Source organism: Stomoxys calcitrans, chromosome 4 (assembly GCF_963082655.1).
Source record: "Stomoxys calcitrans chromosome 4, idStoCalc2.1, whole genome shotgun sequence".
Lineage (NCBI taxonomy): Eukaryota > Metazoa > Arthropoda > Insecta > Diptera > Muscidae > Stomoxys > Stomoxys calcitrans.
The window spans coordinates 51,972,045-51,984,889 of record NC_081555.1 but is presented as its reverse complement, the minus strand read 5'-3'; the positions used below and the strand labels follow the sequence as shown (position 1 = coordinate 51,984,889).

Sequence of the window (12,845 nt, the reverse complement as noted above, 5' to 3'; positions counted from 1 at the left end):
ACTCACTCTAGAGCCTTCAAAAATTGAGATATTGAGCTGAAATTTGGCACAGATATGTCTGTTTGACGCACGCCGGTTAAGTTCTTGAACGGGCCAAATCGGACCATATTTGGATATAGCTGCTATATAGACCGATTTTCCGATAAAGGGTTTAGTGTCCATAAAAACTTTATCTTTCATCCGATTTTGCTGAAATTTGAAATAGTGGGTAGTTTAAGGCTTTCCGACATCTAACGTAAATATGGTTGAGATCAGACGATATATATAGATATAGGTGTTATATAGACCGATCTCCCGATAGAGGGTCTGAAGCTCATAAAAGCTTTATTTATTACACGATTTCGCTGAAATTTAAAACAGTGGGTTATTTTAAGCCTCCCGACGTCTGACTTAAATATGGTAAAGATCGTACTGTTTTTAGATATAGCTGTCATATAGACCGATCTGCCGATTAAGGGTCTGAACATCATAAAAGCTGTATTTATTACCCGATTTTGTTCTAATTTGAAATACAAAATTCAACAGTAACTTGTATCTAAAGGGTGATTTTTTTGAGGTTAGGATTTTCATGCATTAGTATTTGACAGATCACGTGGGATTTCAGACATGGTGTCAAAGAGAAAGATGCTCAGTATGCTTTGACATTTCATTATGAATAGACTTACTAACGAGCAACGCTTGCAAATCATTGAATTTTATTACCAAAATCAGTGTTCGGTTCGAAAGAAGAAGAAGATGGAAAGTAAACATTCAGTGGTGATTATAAACATCCACTGAGACATACATTTACATATGTGTTTTATTTTTATACCCTCCACCATAGGCTGGGGGTATACTAATTTCGTCATTCTGTTTGTACCTACTCGAAAAATTCGTCTGGGACCCCATAAAGTATATATATTCTTGATCGTCGCGACATTTTATGTCGATCTAACCATGTTCGTCCGACTGTCCGTCCGTGCGTCTGTCTGTCGAAAGCACGCTAACTTCCGAAGGGGTAAAGCTAGCCGCTTGAAATTTTGCACAAATACTTCTTATAAGTGTAGGTCGGTTGGTATTGTAAATGGGCCATATCGGCCCATGTTTTGATATAGCTGCCATATAAACCGATCTTGACTTCTTGAGCCTCTAGAGTGCGCAATTCTTATCCGATTGGAATGAAATTTTGCACGACGTGTTTTGTTATGATATCAAATAATTGTGCCGAGTATGGTTCAAATCGGTCCATAACCTGATATAGCTGCCATATAAACCGATCTTGGGTTTTGACTTCTTGAGCCAATTCTTATCCGATTGGAATGAAATTTTGCACGACGTGTTTTGTTATGATATCAAATAATTGTGCCGAGTATGGTTCAAATCGGTCTATAACCTGATATAGCTGTCATATAAACCGATCTGGGATCTTGATTTCTTGAGCTTCTAGAATGCCCAATTTCTCTCCGATTTGGCTGAAATTTTGCATGACGTACTTTTTTATGACTTTCAACCACTGTACCAAATAAGGTTGAAATCGGTCCATAACCTGATATAGCTGTCATATAAACAGATCTGGGATATTGCCTTCTTGAGCCTCTAGAGGTCGCAATTATTATCCGATTTGCCTGAAATTTTGTGCGACGGATTCCCTCATGACCATCAACATACGTGTTTATTATGGTCCGAATCGGTCTATAACCCGATACAGCTCCCATATAAATCGATCTTTCTATTTTACTTCTTGAGCCCCCAAAGGGCGCAATTCTTATTCGAATTGACTGACATTTTATACATTTCTCCAACATATAATTTAATTGTGGTCCAAACCGGACCATATCTTCATATCGCTCTAATAGCAGAGCAAATCTGTTTTTATATCCTTTTTTGCCTAAGAAGGGATACCGAGAAAGAACTCGACAAATGCCATCCATGGTGGAGGGTATATAAGATTCGGCCCGGCTGAACACGCTTTTACTTGTTTCTTCTAACATCCCCTTCATAATTAAACAGCAGTCATTTTCAGCAAACTACAGTCTTTTCAGCAGTAAACCTGCTGCTCTGAAATTGCAGAGCTACTACAAATATTCAGCAGTTAGTGTTTGCTATTTACAGCAAACTTTTTTCCATGAGTGCATATATCACTTGAACATTATTGTGTTTCACTTATAACTCTTAAGTAGTATAATGTCTTAGAAAAAAATTATTGCTGTCCCGTTTTCAGCTGATTTTCTGTTGTTACAGCAAATATTTTGAGACCCATAATCTCAATAATTTTCAAGTTTGTAGTTTTGTATAATTTATTGAGGACTTTGAGTGCGGGGAGACCCCCAGAGACCATATCCCAAAACGTCGGTTTTTACTTTACTCTGAATTACGTTGAGTTTCATATTTAGTTGTCTACACCCATAGAAATAAGATTGTTAATATCAGCAAAACATTGCCTGCTGATTTTAAATTAAATTTTTTAGCCATTGAGGGATTTTTTTTTTAATTTTATGAACTTCAGAATAATAAATAGAGCCTTTCTAAAAGGTTAACAACCTTTTGTAGTCATTTCGGGCGAACTTTTTTGTTTAATATATATAATATAATTAATTTAATATATATATAATATAATTTTAGGTATTTTGTCCGCAGATATTTCAAATCGTTAAAAAATGATCAATTTGTTAGAAATTAAAACTAAAATTGCAATATATGCCTCTTATAATAAAATATAGGATGTATCTTTTGACATGTTGAGCTAATTCAAAATTTTTATCGTCTGAAAATAGCAGAAAATTTTCGTTGTTTCAGCAAAAAATTAATGCTGTCTCATTTTCAGCAAACTTTCTGATGCTTCAGCAAACATTTTTGATGTTTCTACTAGCAGACTTCTCTGGGCGTAGTTGGGTGTGGAGCCTCTGACCCCCGAGTCCAAACCAAGCCCCACAAAACGTACTTGTTTTGGACTGGGGGGTTAAGAATGAATCACCTCCTATGAGAAACTTTGTCCCACATTTCAATATCGGATTCCCCAATTGATTTTAATTTAATCTACTATTTTCGTGTCAGCTGATTTGATTTGATTTTTCCCTTCAAATAAGTTTATTTGTGTAAATTTTAAGTAGAATCTATGGTGGTGGTTTAGAACGTTTTTACTTGTTTTGCCTAAGAACATCAACAAATAACGTCATATTTTGAAATTTATGAAACAATAATACATGTGCACATACTTTTGATTGAGACTGTAAGATAATATTAAGTGGAAAAGTAAAACTTGAACATTATAAAATTCTTTCAAGAGATTGGCAAAATTTAATTTTGTTAAATGTAGTAACATCATCGAATCTACACAATAAGTTGATATAAATGTTCTCAATATGTTTTCTCTAGATATTCCCAATTGGGTGAGATACAGCTCATTTCAAATTTATGTATGCCATATGCTATAATTTTTCCCAAACCCAATTTCGTATAGTAAATTTGAATTGGAACTACTTGTGTTTGGGGGAAGTTTCCGATCATCGCCATTGATAGCATCAAAAATCAATTTTCTCATTTTCAATTTTCATGAGAAAACCCAACCCTTTCTACCGCTATCGGGTCACATCATTAATCTTTATGAACACGATTTGGTCACCAATTACACCCACACACACACTTGCAACCTCAAAACCCAGCAAGAACCATGACTTTGTCATTGAAATTCGAGACAAAACAAAAGCATTGAACAGTGTGTCGAGAGCTAGAGATCAGCACTCATGGTTCAGATCTTTTTCGCATTAAAATTAAACCGCAGTCGAGCACTTATATAATTGTGTTTTTTTTCGTGTAAACATCGATTGGTTTCCCCCGTTTGGCCTTTCTCATTCCCCTTCTGAACAATTTCAAATTGTTTCAATTGGTTTCCAATTAAAATGTGCAGTACGACAAAACCACAAAATTGAAACCGTGAAACAATGCAAGGCGATTAAGAGCGAATTGTGTTTCAACGACCATATCAGCAGATTGACGATGACGGCAACATTTTAAATGCGATAGAAAATAATAACACAAATAGCTAAACAGTTTCCTCTTGTTTTTAGAGCTTAGGTTTTTTATTTAATTTTTTTTTAATACCAACGATAATGCTGGATTTTTTGAATGGAAACATTTGTAATTAATTCCCACGCCTTTTATTATATCTGCTCATTTATGCCACTAGTACGACAATTACTTAGAGAATAAGTATGAATAGTTTATTGTCTCATTTTGTTGTGATAGATTTTAAGACAGACCAAATCATTCTCAAATACATATGAAAACAAATTCCACCGTATTTTACAAAAGCAGTTTGTATTTAAATTTTGACTTTTAGACAGGGTTTGAATTGCTGACTTCAAAATAGAGGCAAAGCATATATAACTAGCGGCGGAATTTGGGTGTGTTTTATATGTGAACACATAATGCAAATTGTGTCCATTTACTTATGAGAAAACATAATTTCATAAACCTATATATTAAAAAAAAAAAAAAACATTTTGGTAAATATTTATAAAGTCATATCGGTAGCTCGATCAGTGAGTACATTTTATTATTCTACTTACTTACAGAATATTTGTTCCACTAGCCGAACGTAGAATAGCGTTCCAAGCGCCTCGATCTTCTGCGCTCATCCTAAAATCTCTGAACCAAGTTTCGAGGTGCTTCCCACAACTTGATCTTTCCATCGGACTTTTGATCTTCCCGGTTTGCGTGTACCACCGTGTCAAAAGACTTCTTTGCTGGAGCTTCTTCATCCATTCTGACAACATGACCTAGCCAACGCAGCCGTTGTGTTTTGATGCGTGTAACTATGCTATCGTCGCCATACAGCCAATACAGCTCGTGGTTCATAAGTCGGTTCATTTTCCCCATTATCGCAAACTGGTCCATATATTTTACGAAGAATATTTCTCTCTTTCACTCCAAGCACTGCTTCATCTGCTTTCACAAGTACCCACGCTTCAGAACCAAATAACAGCACGGGAAGTATCAGTGTCTTGTATAGTGTAATTTTCGTCTGTTGAGAGGGGGTCTTGTTTCTAAACTGCTTGCTTAGTCCAAAATAGCATATGTTTGCCAGAATTATTCTTCGCTTAATCTCAGAACTGGTGTCATTCGTTTCGGTTACGGCGGTGCCGAGGTAGATAAAGTTACTGACTGTCTTAAAGTTGTGGTTCCCAATCTTCTCCATTTTCTTTATATGCTCGGTTGTGCAAGGCGGTTTGGGAGTTGAAACCATCCACTTCGTCTTATCTCCATTTAATGCCAGACCTATTTTCACTCACTCTCTTTTGATTCTTTCAAAGGCTGTAGTTTCTACTTCCGGTGACCGACCTATGATATCGATGTCGTCGGCATAGGTGAGTAGCATGTGTTCTCTTGTGATTAGTGTGCCATATCTATTCACATCTGCATCTCGTATAATCTTCTCCAGTAGGATATTAAAGAGATCACACGATAGGCTGTCTCCTTGTCTGAAACCTCGTTTGGCATTAAATTCTTCCAAAAGATCCTTTGCTATTCTTACTGAGGAACGCGTATCAGCAAGTGTCATCCTGCAGATTCTTTTTAGTTTTGCAGGGATACCAAACTCAGACATGGCTTGAAATACCTTTGAACGTAAAGGAGTGTCGAAGGCGGCTTTGTAGTCAACAAAGAGATGGTAGGTGTTGATTTGTCCTTCTCGGGTCTTTTCCAGGATTTGGCGCAGTGTGAATATCTGGTCCTGGGTGGATTCACCAGGTCTAAAGCCGCATTGATATGGCCCAATTATCCCATTGACTTTTAATCTTTCACACAGTACGCTCGAGAGCATCTTGTATGCGATGGGGAGGAGACTTTTTCCTCTGTAGTTGGCACATTCCGTCTTGTCTCCTTTCTTGTGTACGGGACATAGTATGCTGAGGTTCCAATCATCGGGAATGCGTTGTTCTAGCCAAATTGCGCAGATAAGCTGATGCAAACGCTTCATCATCGTGTCGCATCCGGTCTTTAATAGTTCAGCGGGTAACCCGACGGCACCTGCTGCCTTGTTGTTCTATAGTCGGGTCACTGCTACTTGGACCTCATTCCGACTAGGAGGTAAACATTCTATACCATCATCAGGAATTGGTTCTGCGGTATCCTCTTCGCCGCCAATGTTATCTGTGTCAGTTACCAGATTTTACTTCTTTGTATCTGCAGGGGATGTGCCTGCACCAAAGCCATCGGTTTGATGTTAAATTCTTTGATAGAATTTCCGGACTTCATTCTGACTCCTGTACTTCTTAATTCGCACACACTCACGTCTTTTCATTTACTTTTTCTTTCTGTGGAATAGACGTTTTTCCTCTCTCTTTTTCTCCTGATTCCTCTCCTTCATCTGGCGTTGCTACTGATTACAGTGTTGCTCTATATGCCGCATTCTTGGCTTCAGTAGCATCTCGGCACTCTTGGTCGTACCATGGAGGAGGCTTCTGGTACCCAAGTACGAATATCGCGGCATTTTGCATGGAGTGGGCAATAGTTTGCCACTGCGCCATTATATCATCGGAACAAGTAGTGTTTTCATCAAGCAGTTGGGTCAGTCGTGTGAAGTATGCCGCTGCCATTTATTGTGTTTGCAGCTTTTCAATGTCCAGCTTCCGTGTAGTGTCATATCGTACTTTCCTCGCCATGTTCAAAGGGGTGCGAACCTTTGCTGCAACAAGGTAATGATCCGAATCTATCTACGCTGAATGAATGCCTTCCATCTATCACAACGTGATAATTTGGTTCCTCGTATTTTGATCGGTTGACAGCCATGTGGCTTTGTGAATATTTTTATGTTGAAATCTGGTGCTACTAACTACCATGTTTTTTGCCGCGGCGAAATCTATCATCCGACTGTTGAACCAAAAATGACTTCCTTCCCTATCTTCGCATTAAAATCTCCCAGAACGATTTTAATATCATTCGCTCCCAGTGAAGGTCATATTCTCTCTCTAGGCGCTCGTAGAAAATATCCTTGATCTGCTCGTGCAGGTGCAGATCCGCAAATTATGGTCCTTTTTTCGTTTGCGTGGATCGTCAACGTTGGGGGGTGCGTTTTTACTATTCCTTTGTTTCTCATAGTAGTTCCCATAGTTTTCCGGGGGCTGGTCCGGGTTACTGGGCCAGCGCCCCAACCGCATGGGTTTTGTGGGATTGCACATGCATCCCTCGTTGTGGCGAGCCGCTTGATCCAAGATCCGACGCCCGCCTCAAGCCGCCAATAACTCGCCTTGTCATCTCGAGTATCATTGACACTCAGTATTTAATTAAGAGCCAGTGCCACCTGATTCCTCACTGAGACTCTCCTCTCGAAAATCGCTGACTGCCCGCGGCAACATTTTCAGCTACTCTGCATAAAAATGGAGCTTTCCACCATCCGCAACCTGAGAACGCGCCCGGTAGCTTTCAGCTAATCTTCCTGTGATAACGATTGATACCACACAAGACGGAGCTCAAAGTTCCAGCCTGTGTGGTGCTCACAGTTATCTGGTGTCGGCCGGGCATTTTATTTTATTTCCCACAAATTGAGACGGTTTCTCAATGCATTATTTGAATATAAATTTCACATTTAAATTCCACCTGAAATCGACAAAATTTGCGTTTAGTTGTATGCAAGATTTTACAGCAAAACATCTAAAGTACTAAGTTCGGTCAGTCCGAACATAAATGCATGTGTATTTTGCTACTAACTACTACCACTACTAATTTTCCCATGAACATTCCATTAAGCAACAGAGAAAAACTTCTTACATATCGGATGAAAATTGCGTCTTCCAGGGGATCAAGAAATCATATCATGTGATCGGTTTATATGAGAGCTATTGGGTTGCCCAAAAAGAAAGTAAATGCATTTTTAATAAAACTTAGAATGAACTTTAATCAAATATACTTTTTTTACACTCTTTTTCTAAAGCAATCTAAAAGTAACAGCTGATAACTGACAGAAGAAAGAATGCAATTACAGAATCACAAGCTGTGAAAAAATTTGTCAACGCCGACTATATGAATAATCCGCAATTACTTTTTGGGCAACCCAATATATCTAAATCTGAACCGATATGGCCCATTTGCAATCCCCAACGACCTACATCAGTAATAAGTATCTACCATTTCTTGATCGACTCAGAATGTCGAGACGATCATGAATATATGTACTTTATGGAGTCCTAGATTAATATTTCGAGGTTTTACAAACGAAATGACTAGATTAGTTAAATCCCATCCTACGGTGGAGGATATAAAAATATTTTACAAGAAGACAGTCGAAGGCAAGCGCTTATGCGTCACGTATGCACGTATGTGCATTCCAGAGACACATCTGCAAAATCGCTAATATCGGAGAAACCCCGCTTACCAAACATGGAGAGCATTTGCCCCTGTAGACCCGGACAAGAAAAAAACAAGTGCTAGCGGCCATATGGCTTTTCGCACAGTGCCCGATTATAACCCCTGCCATAGTACTCAATGTGCTCTTATTAAAGGCCAACAGTTCCTTCAGTTCCCTCGTGTTGATGGAAGGGCTTAGTATCCTGATAGTTCGGGATCCACCCCACCAATGCCTGCGCATGGGCACTCTCTCTAATATGGTCAGTTGTTTGACAAGTGGCTCATATGTAAATCCAGCGACTAGTTCGCTCCCAGTGAAGTGAATCCAAGCAAGGGCTATGCCGTGAAGCCAGAGTCCATCTAGGATCTCCAGACACTCCGGCAAGCATTTCGATCTCACTTTCCTCAAACCCAATGCGGCTCCCTGAAAAACCCTAACTCGTCTGACTGTCTCGCCGGCATACTGATGTTAAGTGTCTTGAAGTATACCCCCATTCCAGTTCCATCTTGGAGCCATCTGGAAAGACCAAGGGATAACTCTCTTCAAACACAGCATTAGTCCCTCCCTCCTCCCTTCAGAGAAATGTAATGCAGAAGATCCTTTCTCGAATTAATATCGGTGCCATGTATTCTGCCAGTTTGCCCACCGCATCCATAATGTCCAGAATGGAACCGATGCCATACACTATCTCTTGCTGCATTTCAAGGTCCCCTTAGCCTAAGCGCCACCTTGGTGGCACAGTTCTCAATATAGACTTCAATAGGTTGTATATCCAGCATCGCTTCCAAACCTGCCTGCGGTGTGGACTTTTACTTTCCCGTGATTCCTCGGTCTTCACATTTCAAGGTCCCCTTAGCCTAAGCGCAATCTTGGTGGCACAGTTCTGAATATAGACCTCAATAGGTTGTATTCATCCTTCCTGGGTTCGCCTGCATTAACCCTGGTAATATTTCATAATCCGAGCAATATTTGCAGTGTCGTAATCCTATGCCCTCTTCACATACCCTATTCAGCTAATCGAGTAAAAATTAATCTATGTTTATTCACAATTTTTTGTACGACATGTGGCTGTTATTCATTCCAGGTGAGCCTAGGTTAGGTTAGGTAAGAGTGGCAGTCCTTTACAGACTCACTTAGGCAATTTTTTAAGTCCATTGTGGTGTCACAGTAGCGGCAGACCAAGGCTTTTGGCGGGAATCGAAACCACGACCCCTGCACTGGTAATCCAAGCACGCTACCAACTCGGCTACCAGGGCGCCCAGATGAGCCTAATGCTGAACACAATTTTTTGATAAGGCGGTGGAATTGCATCGAATAAAACAAACAAAACTAATTTGCCCATGAACATTCCATTGAGGAACAGAGAATATCTTCTCGCATAACAATGAGTGCTGTCCGATTCAGTTTTAAGCTCCTTTAAACTGCCGAGCTCAAACGGCATACGCACTGCGACGACACCGCTTTTGGGAGAATGTTTTAACAAAGTTATACTAATTTCGTCATTCTGTCTAAATATTTGTCTAAGACCCCATAAAGTATATATATTATATATACAATATATTCTTGATCGACATGACATTTTAAGTCCGTCTGTCCCACCGTCCGTCCGTCCGTGTGTCTGTCGAAAGCACGCTAACTTTCGAAGGAGTAAAGGTTGCCGCTTGAAATTTTGGACAAATAATTCTTATTAGCTTAGGTTGGTTGGGATTGTAAATGGGCCATATCGGCCCATGTTTTGATATAGCTGCAGTATAACCCGATTTTGGATCTTGATTTCTTTAGCCTCTAGAGGCCGCAATTCTTATCCGATTTGGCTGAAATTTGGCATGACGTCTTTTGTTATGACTTTCAACAACTGTGTCAAGTATGGTAGAAATCGTTCCATAACCTGATATAGCTGTCATATAAACCGATCTGGGGTCTTGACTTCTTGAGCCTCTAGAGGGCGCTATTCCTGTCCGATTTGGCTGAAATTTAGCATGACGATTTTTTTATGACTTCCAACAACTGTGCTATGTATGGTTTAAATCGGTCCAAAATCTGATATATCTGTCATATAAACCGATCTGGGATTTTGACTTCTTGAGCCTCTGAAGGGCTCCAATTTGGCTAAAATTTTGAACAACGGCCTTTCCCATGACTTCCAATATACGTGTTAATAATGATCCGAATCGGTCTATAGCCTCATACAGCTTCCATATAAACAGATCTCCCTATTTTACTTCTTGAGCCGATAGAGGGCGCAATTCTCATCAGATTTGGCAGAATTTTTGTACAACTATTTCTTTCGTGATTTTCAACATACGTGTCCTATATGGTCTGAATCGATCAATAGCTTGATACAGTTTCCCGATTTTGCTTCTTAAGCCCCTACAAAGCGCAATTCTTATCTGAATGGACTGAAATATTACACAATGACTTCTATAATGTTCAGCATTCATTTATGGTCCGAATCGGACTATAACTTGATGCAGCTCCAATACCATAACAGTTCTTATTCATTATTCTTTGTTTGCCTAAAAAGAGATACCGCGCAAAGAACTCGACAAATGATATCCATGGTGGAGGGTATATAAGATTTGGCCCGGTCGAACTTAGCACGTTCTTACTTGTTTCAAATTGCATTGTTCCTCACAAATGTCGCCAGCATTAGGAGGGATAACCACCGCAGAAAATTTTTCTGGTGTTCTCGCCAGGATTACAACACTGAGGTTCAGCGTCATAGGCGGACATGCTAACCTCTGCGCTACGGTGACCTCGTTGTCACAGACCACACATTTTAATAATAAATTTCAACTATTTGCAATATTTGCTCGTTTGTGAGTTACTTCATGATGAATTAGCAGAGTATACTGAAAACTTTTCACATTCCAGGATGACGTTTTGCCACATTTTCAACTACTGCTATCACTCCGAAAAATTTAGTTATTAAAAAGCCACCATTAACAACTGTTACTGTAAATTTGGCACTAAACTTTCTAAAAATAAATGTCTTATTTTCTTTTTAGGTAAGCGTGCGGTTCTAATAATCCTCCTTGAAAAGAAAACAGTTTTTCATCTACGGTATGTTTATATTTTGCATGTGACATTTTCGTAAAATTAAAAACGTTCTTGGGGTCATGGAATTTTGTTTTCAAAAATAGAAAATATACGTCTTCAGAATAACTATTGAATAAGTTGACTGAAGTAACCTTATTTTGCAAAACGAAAAATTAAGTGGCATATTTTCAGCAAAATTCTTTTGTAAACAATCTATGCCTTTGGCAAATTGGATTCATCCGTTTTTGAGTCGTTAGGAAACTATTCATCAAGCAAGAACAAATTGTTACCAACTGTATAACACAAATTGATAGAAAATAATATATAATGATTATAAAGCAACATCATTTTGCTTTTCCTCTTTCGTTGTACTTCTATATCTAAGTTTTGCTCAATTGCTGTTTCGAATTTCATGTTGGTCATTCGCAACAAGTTTGTTGGTCATTTCCCACAAAACGGACCATGATTCAGTTAAATGTCTGCCATACACAATAACCTCCAATCCAACCAACAAAAGGAGTGTCTCGTAGATCATAGTTCAGTTTTTGTTATATTTGTTTAAGAATGATTTTCTTTTTGCTGACTTCTCAATTAAAAATCTTGCCTTGCACAAACAAAATAAGCCATACTGAATCTTGTGTAACCGCTATATGTTTTGCTAAGATTTTACAGTACTTAAAACAATTTGTAGGGGCTTATAGAGGGGCTCTAGTGTCAAAGCGATTGAAAATTATAGTTAATATTGTACATCCTTATAAGTGTAAATCGGGCTATATATATTTGCTGGCTCGATATGCTTCGCTATATACTTGAGTATTTGCGGCCCCATTTGATTACATTCGTATGTAACTCTTAAATATCTTTCATGTCCATTTGGGGTCATAATTTCGGGGTTGGGAGCCCCGAGAATTAACCAATATTTTTAATATATGTTGCGTTTTCTACTCCCAAATACATTTCGTTTGAGTCCCATGTTGTTCCGATTGGCCTACATGCCCGTTTGGGTGTGGTGTTTGGGGTAGGACTTGACCCCAAATTTTAATATAAGTTTCGTATTCTCGCCGTACCACACGAAGGCGAAATATTTTCGTCCTATTAGGAATATGTAGATCTAAGAAGAGGAACACCTCAACGAGGTGTACTGTCTTTTCTTCTTTGGAATATAGCCATTTACAACATATTATTATTTCCGGAAAAGGTGTAAAAGTGGTCTTGTATGCTAATGACATTGCTATTGCGGTTAAGGGAAGTTTCCCAGCACTCTTAGAGATATACATCAGAAAACTCTACGCGCGATTGCGAAGTGGGCTACCGAAAGTGTAATGCAGAAGTAGTTATTTATTTTCAGGAGGTACCAGTCACTTACTGTGGCATCTGTCTCCTTGGGAGAAGAGAATATTCCATTTACTGAAACGCAAAATACCTGGGCGTTTAGCTGGACAGGAAATTTAACTTCAAATCCAACAGTTTGGAAAGGGCAAGA

At 38.9% G+C, this 12,845-nt stretch overlaps 1 protein-coding gene across 3 annotated transcripts in view; it reads left to right on the top strand.

Annotated features, from left to right (window-relative positions):
- Positions 1-12,845, top strand: part of LOC106081420 (uncharacterized) — a 334,294-nt gene that overhangs the window by 107,060 nt on the left and 214,389 nt on the right. Inside the window, exon 2 of one of the 3 annotated variants that reach the window (XM_013243354.2) lies at positions 11,332-11,386. The exons of the other annotated variants lie outside the window; for them this stretch is intronic. The gene's annotated coding sequence lies outside the window, so the exon portion shown is untranslated. The remainder of the gene's footprint in view (positions 1-11,331; positions 11,387-12,845) is intronic. 3 annotated transcript variants of the gene reach the window in all.